General features: G+C 32.7%; 1 long non-coding RNA gene and 5 other non-coding genes across 6 annotated transcripts in view; 4 read left to right on the forward strand and 2 right to left on the reverse strand.

Moving 5' to 3' along the window:
• Positions 1-12,433, forward strand: part of LOC137646876 (uncharacterized) — a 117,949-nt gene that overhangs the window by 23,201 nt on the left and 82,315 nt on the right. The gene's annotated exons all lie outside the window — the stretch shown is intronic.
• TRNAY-GUA (transfer RNA tyrosine (anticodon GUA)) lies at positions 304-395 on the forward strand. The gene is given in 2 exon segments: positions 304-340; positions 360-395. It is a non-coding gene; the product is annotated as a tRNA-Tyr (tRNA).
• TRNAY-GUA (transfer RNA tyrosine (anticodon GUA)) lies at positions 1,632-1,724 on the reverse strand. Its single transcript has 2 exons — positions 1,688-1,724; positions 1,632-1,667 (listed from the first exon to the last, which is right to left on the reverse strand). It is a non-coding gene; the product is annotated as a tRNA-Tyr (tRNA).
• On the forward strand, positions 3,090-3,182 carry TRNAY-GUA (transfer RNA tyrosine (anticodon GUA)). The gene is made up of 2 exons: positions 3,090-3,126; positions 3,147-3,182. It is a non-coding gene; the product is annotated as a tRNA-Tyr (tRNA).
• TRNAY-GUA (transfer RNA tyrosine (anticodon GUA)) lies at positions 3,515-3,606 on the reverse strand. The gene is given in 2 exon segments: positions 3,515-3,550; positions 3,570-3,606. It is a non-coding gene; the product is annotated as a tRNA-Tyr (tRNA).
• TRNAY-GUA (transfer RNA tyrosine (anticodon GUA)) lies at positions 4,250-4,341 on the forward strand. The gene is given in 2 exon segments: positions 4,250-4,286; positions 4,306-4,341. It is a non-coding gene; the product is annotated as a tRNA-Tyr (tRNA).

A 12,433-nucleotide genomic window follows, 5' to 3' on the forward strand; every position in this document is an offset into this window, starting at 1 on the left:
TGTTTCTATAGATTCTTTCTTCGATATAAATGACAGAAATTGAATATTAATACCTAAGCGATGTTCGTCTTTCATTTATTACAGTACGAGATTGCTGTAATTTTATGATTTTTTTTTTATCAACATGTATCAATTTTAATGTTTGTATCAATTATCAAGCTGTATTTTGAGTATCATATATCCTGTGAATTTTACTTGCAGATAAATAGGAGATAATTTACTGTTACTTTGGAGATCTGTTGCTTAGTGTTGAGATCTCGTAATTATTCACACAGAGAAGCAACATTGCTCGTTGTCTCATAGCCTTCGATAGCTCAGTTGGTAGAGCGGTGGACTGTAGTTGGAGATTGCAAACAGACATCCATAGGTCACTGGTTCAAATCCGGTTCGAAGGAAAACTTTTCATTTAGCAATAACTCAAATAAACATGAAATGATTAAAACAACAGGTTCGTTCATTTCTGTCCTGTTACTGCCTAGAAAAAATTTAATACTGGACCTGATTTAATCCAAACTAGCGAATCTTGACCTAATTCGCCATTATTATTTTCATTTGGAGTCTTGACCTACTTCGCCATTATTATTTTCATTTGGAGTCTTGACCTACTTCGCCATTATTATTTTCATTTGGAGTCTTGACCTACTTCGCCATTATTATTTTCATTTGGAGTCTTGACCTACTTCGCCATTATTATTTTCATTTGGAGTCTTGACTTACTTCACTTCGCTATTATTATTTTCATTTGGAGTCTTGACCTACTTCGCCATTATTATTTTCATTTGGAGTCTTGACCTACTTCGCCATTATTATTTTCATTTGGAGTCTTGACCTACTTCGCCATTATTATTTTCATTTGGAGTCTTGACCTACTTCGCCATTATTATTTTCATTTGGAGTCTTGACCTACTTCGCCATTATTATTTTCATTTGGAGTCTTGACTTACTTCACTTCGCTATTATTATTTTCATTTGGAGTCTTGACCTACTTCGCCATTATTATTTTCATTTGGAGTCTTGACCTACTTCGCCATTATTATTTTCATTTGGAGTCTTGACCTACTTCGCCATTATTATTTTCATTTGGAGTCTTGACCTACTTCGCCATTATTATTTTCATTTGGAGTCTTGACCTACTTCGCCATTATTATTTTCATTTGGAGTCTTGACCTACTTCGCCATTATTATTTTCATTTGGAGTCTTGACCTACTTCGCCATTATTATTTTCATTTGGAGTCTTGACCTACTTCGCCATTATTATTTTCATTTGGAGTCTTGACTTACTTCACTTCGCTATTATTATTTTCATTTGGAGTCTTGACCTACTTTGCCATTATTATTTTCATTTGGAGTCTTGACCTACTTCGCCATTATTATTTTCATTTGGAGTCTTGACCTACTTCGCCATTATTATTTTCATTTGGAGTCTTGACTTACTTCACTTCGCTATTATTATTTTCATTTGGAGTCTTGACCTACTTCGCCATTATTATTTTCATTTGGAGTCTTGACCTACTTCGCCATTATTATTTTCATTTGGAGTCTTGACCTACTTCGCCATTATTATTTTCATTTGGAGTCTTGACCTACTTTGCCATTATTATTTTCATTTGGGATAATTAACAAAATAGTTTCCTTCGAACCGGATTTGAACCAGTGACCTATGGATGTCTGCCTTGAAAGTTCCAACTACAGTCCACCGCTCTACCAACTGAGCTATCGAAGGCCCGCAAGATAATGACCAGTTTTAATATTTAAACGCCAAAAACTGGTCTTCAGAACAATGCAATTTTGGTCAGAAGCAGATCGTGTTTCTTTCTATAGTAGAAAGGACATCATTCTTATTGTTTATCTATTAGGTTTTCTTAGGTAGGGTAATTTACATAATGGTGAAGCCACCTGCCAACTTGCTCTATTTCAATCCTATCGATATGTTTTATAGATTATTAGTTGTTCAGTGTTTTTGTTCACTATATCAAATACTTCTATATAAATATTTCTATATTCTGGACAGGTGTAATTTCAAATTTTATCTTTCCATTTTGAAACTAAGCATGGTATTTTGGTTTCAATTTAATAGAACGGGATATTCGTTTTGGTGTTCGTTGTGTAAAATCAATATTCATTATCTACGGAAAGGATAATTGGTAAAATAAGAGAAAAACTTTTACTCAGTAATAAAGACATAGGTCGTATAGAAAACGGAGTACATTATACTGTACAGTAGATACCTGGCGGCCCACTTGTGTTTAGAAACTCTCTCTCTCTCTCTCTCTCTCTCTCTCTCTCTCTCTCTCTCTCTCTCCTCTCTCTCTCTCTCTCTCTCTCCTCTGTTGTGTTGTGTAGATTACATTCTTCAGAGAACACTGAGAGTGCTTTGTATAAGTCCCCCGCCCACCCTTATGCATTTAGATAGGGAAAGGAAAATGGAGAATTATTGGTTAACAAATACTTTTTTTTTATGTACAGTATACGCATCCTTACATTATATCTCTATTCTTGCATGAAAATCGAAAATTATTAGAAGAGAATTACTGGAAATATTATTAGCCACTAAAAGAAATACAGTAGCACACTTTCTAATATGAACTTTGGGTTGAATTTCGTTTTCGATATAAATTGCAGTAAATGGGTAACTAACATATTGCTGTACCTCTGTCCATGTCAGTAGTGTCACTTAAAAGGCGGTAAAGCTTATAAATATATTTAAAAGGCGGTAAAGCTTATAAATATATTTAAAAGGCGGTAAAGCTTATAAATATATTTAAAAGGCGGGTAAAGCTTATAAATATATTTAAAAGGCGGTAAAGCTTATAAATATATTTAAAAGGCGGGGGTAAAGCTTATAAATATATTTAAAAGGCGGTAAAGCTTATAAATATATTTAAAAGGCAGTAAAGCTTATAAATATATTTAAAAGGCGGTAAAGCTTATAAATATATTTAAAAGGCGGTAAAGCTTATAAATATGTAGTAACTTTAATATTCATCTTTTTAATCTATAGTTTCCTTAGAGACTTGTTAGTTTCTAGTTTGTATTGAGATCTCGTAATTATATATACATAAAAGCAACATTGCTCTTTATTTCTATGCCTTCGATAGCTCAGTTGGTAGAGCGGTGGACTGTAGTTGGAACTTTCAAAGCAGACATCCATAGGTCACTGGTTCAAATCCGGTTCGAAGGAAAACTTTTGATTTGGTAATAATCCAAATTGATATGAAAAAGTTTTAAACCACAAATTCGGTCATTTTCTTCACCGTTGTTACTTAGAAAAAGTGAACCTTGAGAATATCGACCTACTTCGCCAGTAACATGGTAATTTAATGTTGGCAACAAACAAAATTAATATGAAATAGTCTAAAAGACGTCTCAATCAGGTTAGCAATATTACTGGTCAGAATAAGTGAAAGTATTGTAAAATCTGACGTTATGTTTTCGACATTGGAAATTTTATACTTCTTTATGGGACCTACTTAACCGATTCTGTCATCAGTGTGGTAATTTGTAAAATAGTTTTCCTTCGAACCGGATTTGAACCAGTGACCTATGGATGTCTGTTTGCAATCTCCAACTACAGTCCACCGCTCTACCAACTGAGCTATCGAAGGCCTGCAAAGTATCAGTGTTATTTGTTAAGAGAATCTACGGTTCTTGAACGCCAAATAATATTTTCGGAGCAATGCAGTTTCGTTCAGAAGCAGATTGTGCTATCAAGAAGTTCCACAACGGCAAACGTTTTGGCAGCTTTTGTGAACCGTCCCTCCCAGATCGCCCTGATGTAATAGTTTTGTTGCGAACTGTCCCACAATGTTCCATGTGTGTAATATTCCTTAACAGGTATTAAAGATTTATATAATGACTTGATTATTCAGGGTTTTTGCTTACTGGAGAATCTTTGTCCTATCTTAAAATTCTTATGATTTACGGAAACTATGTTACAACTAAGAATGTTTTCTGTTTGCTAATGACACCATCCGGTCGTACAAGGTAACCCTATTCATCAATACAGGGGTCAGCAAATTCCTAAACTGTGTTCATCTCATATTCATTACATTACGAAATTTCAGTAACTTTCGGATAATTTTATCAACATGCAGTTTTTTTAAATATCAACTATCAAACTGTCTGGTGAGTGTTACATATTTTGTGAGTTTTACTTGCAGACAAAATTGGATCTATTGGCATTCTGTTGCTTAGTGTTGAGATCTCGTAATTATTTATAGAGAAGTATTGTTGCTCGTTATCTCATAGCCTTCGATAGCTCAGTTGGTAGAGCGGTGGACTGTAGTTGGAGATTGCAAACAGACATCCATAGGTCACTGGTTCAAATCCGGTTCGAAGGAAAACATTTACTTAGAAAAAGGCGAAGCTAATTTGAAATCTGATTATATGTTCAGGCCCTTTAAAATCGCATTCAACTTACTTATCCTGCATGAAAAAAAAAACCCTGACCTTTATGGCTTATCCTGCATGAAAAAAAAAAACCCGGACCTTTATGACTTATCCTGCATGAAAAAAAAACCCTGACCTTTATGACTTATCCTGCATGAAAAAAAACCCTGACCTTTATGACTTATCCTGCATGAAAAAAAAACCCTGACCTTTATGACTTATCCTGCATGAAAAAACCCTGACCTTTATGACTTATCCTGCATGAAAAAAAACCCTGACCTTTATGACTTATCCTGCATGAAAAAAAACCCTGACCTTTATGACTTATCCTGCATGAAAAAAAAAACCCTGACCTTTATGACTTATCCTGCATGAAAAAAAAACCCTGACCTTTATGACTTATCCTGCATGAAAAAAAAACCCTGACCTTTATGACTTATCCTGCATGAAAAAAAAACCCTGACCTTTATGACTTATCCTGCATGAAAATAAACCCTGACCTTTATGACTTATCCTGCATGAAAAAAAAACCCTGACCTTTATGACTTATCCTGCATGAAAAAAAAACCCTGACCTTTATGACTTATCCTGCATGAAAAAAAAACCCTGACCTTTATGACTTATCCTGCATGAAAAAAAAAACCCTGACCTTTATGACTTATCCTGCATGAAAAAAAACCCTGACCTTTATGACTTATCCTGCATGAAAAAAAAACCCTGACCTTTATGACTTATCCTGCATGAAAAAAGAAATCCTGACCTTTATGACTTATCCTGCATGAAAAAAACCCTGACCTTTATGACTTATCTTGCATGAAAAAAAACCCTGACCTTTATGACTTATCCTGCATGAAAAAAAAAACCCTGACCTTTATGACTTATCCTGCATGAAAAAAAAAACCCTGACCTTTATGACTTATCCTGCATGAAAAAAAACCCTGACCTTTATGACTTATCCTGCATGAAAAAAAACCCTGACCTTTATGACTTATCCTGCATGAAAAAAAAACTGACCTTTATGACTTATCCTACATGAAAAAAAAACCCTGACCTTTATGACTTATCCTGCATGAAAAAAAAAACCCTGACCTTTATGACTTATCCTGCATGAAAAAAAAAAACCCTGACCTTTATGACTTATCCTGCATGAAAAAAAAACCCTGACCTTTATGACTTATCCTGCATGAAAAAAAAACCCTGACCTTTATGACTTATCCTGCATGAAAAAAACCCTGACCTTTATGACTTATCCTGCATGAAAAAAAAAACCCTGACCTTTATGACTTATCCTGCATGAAAAAAAAACCCTGACCTTTATGACTTATCCTGCATGAAAAAAAAACCCTGACCTTTATGACTTATTCTGCATGAAAAAAAAAACCCTGACCTTTATGACTTATCCTGCATGAAAAAAAAACCCTGACCTTTATGAAATGTCTCTGCTCTATAGACAATTCCTACCCGGAGCCATAGGTAAATTTAAAAAAATATATATATATCAGAAATGTTTGTTAAAATTTGACTACAATGAACGGTACTCTACTGCTCTGTTTATCTTAAAAAGCAATAATACTGGTGAATTAGATGACTTGGATAGCTCTGGCTAAGTGATGAACAATTCTTCTAGTTCTCTATTAAACATCCGCACGTCACTTTAGAACTAAGTTCAGAGCTAAATTTTTATTGGCTTGATAACCTAAATGGAAATGAACCTAAGAATAGTTAGACTAGAAAAGTGACAACTCACTTTCACTATCGATTTTTCACATTAATGAGTGAATTAGAAGTTTACTCAGTATTGCTCTTCTCCATAATCTATTTATTATCATAATGTTTGACTATGTAATTTATTAAATTAGATTTTATTCATTAACGAATATTTATTTTGGGACAACTGTGTGAGTTGAGTTCGACTTATTAGGCTGGTTTAATCTTCCCTCATTTTAATGATGATGATAATAACAATGTATGCTCTATAATGTATAAGTAAATCATTCTTCTTTATATGCTATAATGAATATCTTGAGTAAATAATTCTTCTTTATGTACTATAATGAATGTCTCGAGTAACTAATATGGTAGCGTTCGTAAGTCCTTGACTCTAATAATCATGAATGGTCACAGATTAAGCATAAATAATTGTTTTGCACTATTTTTTAATCCAAAAGCAGTTAAAGGAATCCTGCGGCATTTCTAACAAACAGTTGTAATATACTTATAAATCAGTTTTAAACCACCTCTCTCTCTCTCTCTCTCTCTCTCTCTCTCTCTCTCTCTCTCTCTCTCTCTCTCTCTCTCTCTCTCTCTCTCTCTCTCTCTCTCTCTCTCCACGCAAACAGGTTACTTGAAATAGCAGTTGTCTAACTACTAATTACAAAAATATTTGATAGAAACCAATAGAAACATATTAGTTTGTAAGGGAAAAATATCATACCTATACTGTCCCTATCCTCTCATTTATTGTAGTTCATCTGCTGAGAGAGAGAGAGAGAGAGAGAGAGAGAGAGAGAGAGAAGAGAGAGAGAGAGAGAGAGGCGGTGGGAATGGTGGATAAGTAATCTCTCTAATAATGATACGGAGAAGATTAAAACGTAGACTGCGAATCTTGATACTGAATTAAAGTAGGCTTCTAAATAAGTGTTAGTGTTTATAGAAATTAAAAAGAATGCCTATTTTCCTTATCAGACCACTCGGAGAAGATCAAATGTGTGACCTAACGTCTGAACAAAGTGACTATTGCAGTGATAAGTGAATGCATATGATAATTTCTCCCCGTTTCCACAGTAATTTGCCGAGTCGAGCCCAGGACAAAGATAAGAGAGATGACCTTGTCTATATGATAATCCAACGTTAAGCACCCGAAGCTCTGAGAGAGAGAGAGAGAGAGAGAGAGAGAGAGAGAGAGAGAGAGAGAGAGAGAGAGAGAGAGAGAGAGAGAGAGAGAGGTGGAAATGAGCTATTGCAATACTAAATGAGAAAACGAATATAAGAGGAAATTTTAGAGAAGACACCTTGAGAGAGAGAGAGAGAGAGAGGAGAGAGGAGAGAGAGGAGATGAGAGGAGAGAGAGAGAGAGAGAGAGAGAGAGAGAGGTGGAACTGAGCTATTGCAATACTAAATGAGAAAACGAATATAAGAGGAAATTTTAGAGAAGACACCTTGAGAGAGAGAGAGAGAGAGAGAGAGAGAGAGAGAGAGAGAGAGAGAAAGAGAGAGAGAGAGAGAGAGAGGTGGAACTGAGATATTGCAATACAAAATGAGGAAACGAATATGAGGAAATTTAAAAAGAGGAGAGAGAGAGAGAGAGAGAGAGAGAGAGAGAGAGAGAGAGAGAGAGAGAGAGAGAGAGAGAGAGGGAGAAAATTCTATTCTTTTGGTCGCCATCCGAGTCTCTCATCTAATTCAGTGAGAGAATTAGGCCTTTTGTAGAGTGGGATCCTGTAGGGTCACTTTCTATGCTATCAAGAAGAATCGAAAGGAAGAAAAGAAAACCAAATGAATTTCTGTGAGGAGAAAGGAGCACAATTAATTTGAATTATTGAGAAAAAGAGATTGAGAGAGATAAGGAAATAGTACAAAAAGACCATATGTTGTTCGACGTTAAGATTAGATTCTTTATCGTAACGGTACATTGTTGTTGTTTTCGTTGTTTCTATTTTCAAGGTATTTCTTATCGGGGTTCTTATCTTCGTTAAGCGTAATGAATGACATTCATTTAAATGAATTCTGGCGGCTTCTATTGAATGTTATATGGAAAATGCTTAAATATTCAGTGCAATGAATGCCATTTAGCTAATTTGTCAGCACATTATTATTATTATTATTTATTATTATTATTATTATTATTATTATTATTATTATTAGCTAAGCTACAACCTTAGTTGGAAAAGCAAGATGCTATAAACCAAGGGTTCCAACAGGGAAAAATAGCCCAGAGAAGAAAGGAAATAAGGAAATAAATAAACGATATGAGAAGTAATGAAAAATCAAAATAGAATATTTCAAAAACATTAACAACATTAAAACAGATTTGATATAAAACATTTAGAAAATTTTCGCCAACTCTCGGAATGCAAAAAAACTTAAAAAACTGCCTCTGGACTAATAATACATAAATGCAACAGTATTTAAGTATTAAATGATTAAAAACTAGTCAGTGTGGCGTTATTGTGTTCAGGCACGTGAATTATCAAGTCGAATATGCCAAGCGATGTTAAGAAAGTGGGGCTCCTTTTTTCAAGTACGTTATTATATGGTCTGTGCAGATGGCAATAGAAGATCTATAAAGTATGACTGGTATGAATGTCTTTTTTTAAGTCATATTTTGAATCTTGAACTAATTTAAACCAGTTTAAATATTATTATTATTATTATTATTATTATGATTATTATGTTATTTCATAGTTTGAATATCAAGTCTCGTTGAGGAAAGATATCATTATTATTATTATTATTATTATTATTATTATTATTATTATTATTATTGTTATTGTTATTATTATTATGTAATTTCATAGTTTGAATATCAAGTCTCGTTGAGGAAAATTTTTTATCATTAATATTATAATGATTATTATTATTAATATTATTATTATAATATTATTATTATTATTATGTAATTTCATAGTTTGAATATCAAGTCTCGTTGAGGAAAATTATTATCATTAATATTATAATGATTATTATTATTATTAATATTATTATTATTATTATTATTATTATTATTATTATTATGTAATTTCATAGCTTGAATATCAAGTCTCGTTGAGGAATATTATTATCATTAATATTATAATGATTATTATTATTATTATTATTATTATTATTATTATTATTATTATTATTATTATAATTATCATTAATAATATTATTATTATTGGGATTGCTATGTAACGAATTAAGAAATTATGTAGCCACTAACTAAGTTTATCAATGTGTAGAATTGTACCGATGCAGAGAAAAGAAAAGAAATGAAGAAGAAAAGTATAGTCTAATGGGAGACTTCAGAAAAAGAATTCATAAGTGTATAAATTCAAAAGAAGCATAGTATATATATATATATATATATATATATATATATATAGAGAGAGAGAGAGAGAGAGAGAGAGAGAGAGAGAGAGAGAGAGAGAGAGAGAGAGTGAGTCCTCAAATCCCCTTCTCTAGTCTGGATAGCTAGCCAATTTGATCTTACCTAAAGCAATATCTACTAAAATAGGTTTTTTTACCTACCCAGAAAATTCTCTCCTATCCTCCACTTTATAGTAAAGAGCAAGTGTCATATATATATATATATATATATATATATATATATATATATATATATATATATATATGGGTGGTGTGCGAGTGTGTTGTTTGTGCGTGCATGCTTGCGTGTGAGCATACGGGCGCTAATTGTTTATTCAAAGACGAGTCCTAATGCATTGGTAATGATATAAGAAAACTTTCATTTCACTAATATAAATGAAAAAATAATTTCGTTTACATTGTCAGTTCCATTAGAGGTCACGAAAGTTTTTTTTTTTTTCATTTTTTTTTTCATTTTTTTTTTATTGTAGCATGCATAACTGTAAATATTACTAAAGTAAGTTATGTTCGCCCATTGTTGTGATTTAATAAACAAAGTTAAGATCATTTTTAACTGTTGTGATTTCTCTATTAAAAAGATATTGTATATATTGTACATGGAAAAAGGGAACTGGTCTTGTACTTGAGGGAACTGTCATATATATATATATATATATATATATATATATATATATATATATATATATATATATATGTGTGTGTGTGTGTGTGTGTGTGTGTGTGCATATATTGGTGTATTTCTTAATCAGTTTGTATTGATTTTTTTTCTTCGCCGAAAATTATCATTGTTATTGCCTTCACCAAAATCCAAGTTTGCGAAGGGTATGTGTTCACCCGTCGTCAATTTCATAGGTTGTTTATTAATTTGTTTGTTAGTGAGCAGTTCTACATAAAACTACTGTACCGATTTTGACCTAACTTGGTAGTCATATTGGGCATGACCCAAGGATGAATCTGTGATATTTTGGATTAAGTATATTAAATTACAAGTACGAAACAATACTTCGAAAATAATCGAACTGCTAAGTAAATGGCAAATATAGTATTAGTTTATTTTTTATGGTATGACGCAAGTATAGATCCATTAGATTTTGAAGAAAATACATCGAGGTACAAGTACGCAGTGCATTTAAGAGCACAATAAGAATGCTTTACATAACGAAGACATGTTCTCTACTGACTGCCCTTATAGTTTTTGTTGTTGTTATCATCGGCTTTAAGCTTCAGTTGTAAATCAATGCTCTTTTAAGCTATTTTCATGTATGTCTTTGCCCGTTTGAATAAAGAAAATACTACTTTGCTTGTAAATGAGAGGCCTATTAAACTTTCCTATATGAGCTCTTACTTATTTTGAACAAAAAACCACAAACCAACAACATCCTTATTTATGCTCTTGCCTCCACAACGTACTTGTACCTCGATGTATTTTCTTCAAAATCTAGTGGATTTGTCCTTGGGTAATACCTAACATGTCCACCAAGTTTTGTTGAAATTGGTTTTGTAGTTTTAGTTTGATGTTGTTCACAAAAACAAAATCCATTTACACAACGTTGCGGTTATTTTCAAAGTACTGCTGCTTAATTGTAGCTCGACGTAAGTTTCTTCAAAATCTAATGGATTTGTCCTTGGGTCATCCTTAATATGTCCACCAAGTTTCGTTGAAATTGGTTTTGTAGTTTTTGTTTAATATTGTTCACAAAAACAAAATCCATTTACACAACGTTGCGGTTATTTTCAAAGTACTGCTGCTTAATTGTAGCTCGACGTAAGTTTCTTCAAAATCTAGTGGATTTGTCCTTGGGTCATCCTTAACATGTCCACCAAGTTTCGTTGAAATTAATTCAGTAGTCTTATTCTACTTCCCTAAATACTATTAATATATAAGACTTTTGAACTCTGGTTCTGGAGTGTGTCTTACGCAGTAATAGAAGAGAGACAAAATAGAAAACATATGCTGAAGTGGAATCTTCGCAGAAGGAAACCTTTTCTCTTCATTCAACGGATTTTCTGTTTTTCGCATATTAAAAGTAATGTCTTTTCCATCTTCTTAGTCATTTTAGTTAAATATTTTTCACTTGTTTATTAGGTCTCTACAGCCATTCATTGATCGCCCTCATGTTTTTTTTTTTCTCGCCATATTATGGTGGTTTCTTAATATTTTTTTTTAAACCATGGCTACAAAAGTATTCTGGTTAAAGGTTAAATTTTCAACCATGGCTACAAAAGTATTCTGGTTAAAGTTTAAATTTTCAACTATGGCTACAAAATTATTCTGGTTAAAGGTTAAATTTTCAACCATGGCTACAAAAGTATTCTGGTTAAAGGTTAAATTTTCAACCATGGCTACAAAAGTATTCTGGTTAAAGGTTAAATTTTCAACCATGGCTACAAAAGTATTCTGGTTAAAGGTTAAATTTTCAACCATGGCTACAAAAGTATTCTGGTTAAAGGTTAAATTTTCAACCATGGCTACAAAAGTATTCTGGTTAAAGGTTAAATTTTCAACCATGGCTACAAAAGTATTCTGGTTAAAGGTTAAATTTTCAACCATGGCTACAAAAGTATTCTGGTTAAAGGTTAAATTTTCAACCATGGCTACAAAAGTATTCTGGTTAAAGGTTAAATTTTCAACCATGGCTACAAAAGTATTCTGGTTAAAGGTGTTGGGTTTCAGTTCCAGTTTCATCAGAAAAAATACTCACCAGAACGTCAGCCGGGCATTTTGGATGTATTTTGATAGATATAAAAGCTGAAATTATTATTTGGTTTCTTACTTTGTATTGATTACTAGTTCTTGTAAAAAAAAAGGGGGAGCTTGTAGTTCCCATTGTCATTGAGAGCAAGAAAATACATTTATAGTAGATGTAGGGAAAATGAGAGATAAAGAAATGTCCCGAGTTTACTCATCAGCATTCGAATAAGAAATCCAACGTTTTAGAACTCCAACCACAAAGA

This window comes from Palaemon carinicauda, chromosome 9 (genome assembly GCF_036898095.1).
Source record: "Palaemon carinicauda isolate YSFRI2023 chromosome 9, ASM3689809v2, whole genome shotgun sequence".
Taxonomy (NCBI): domain Eukaryota; kingdom Metazoa; phylum Arthropoda; class Malacostraca; order Decapoda; family Palaemonidae; genus Palaemon; species Palaemon carinicauda.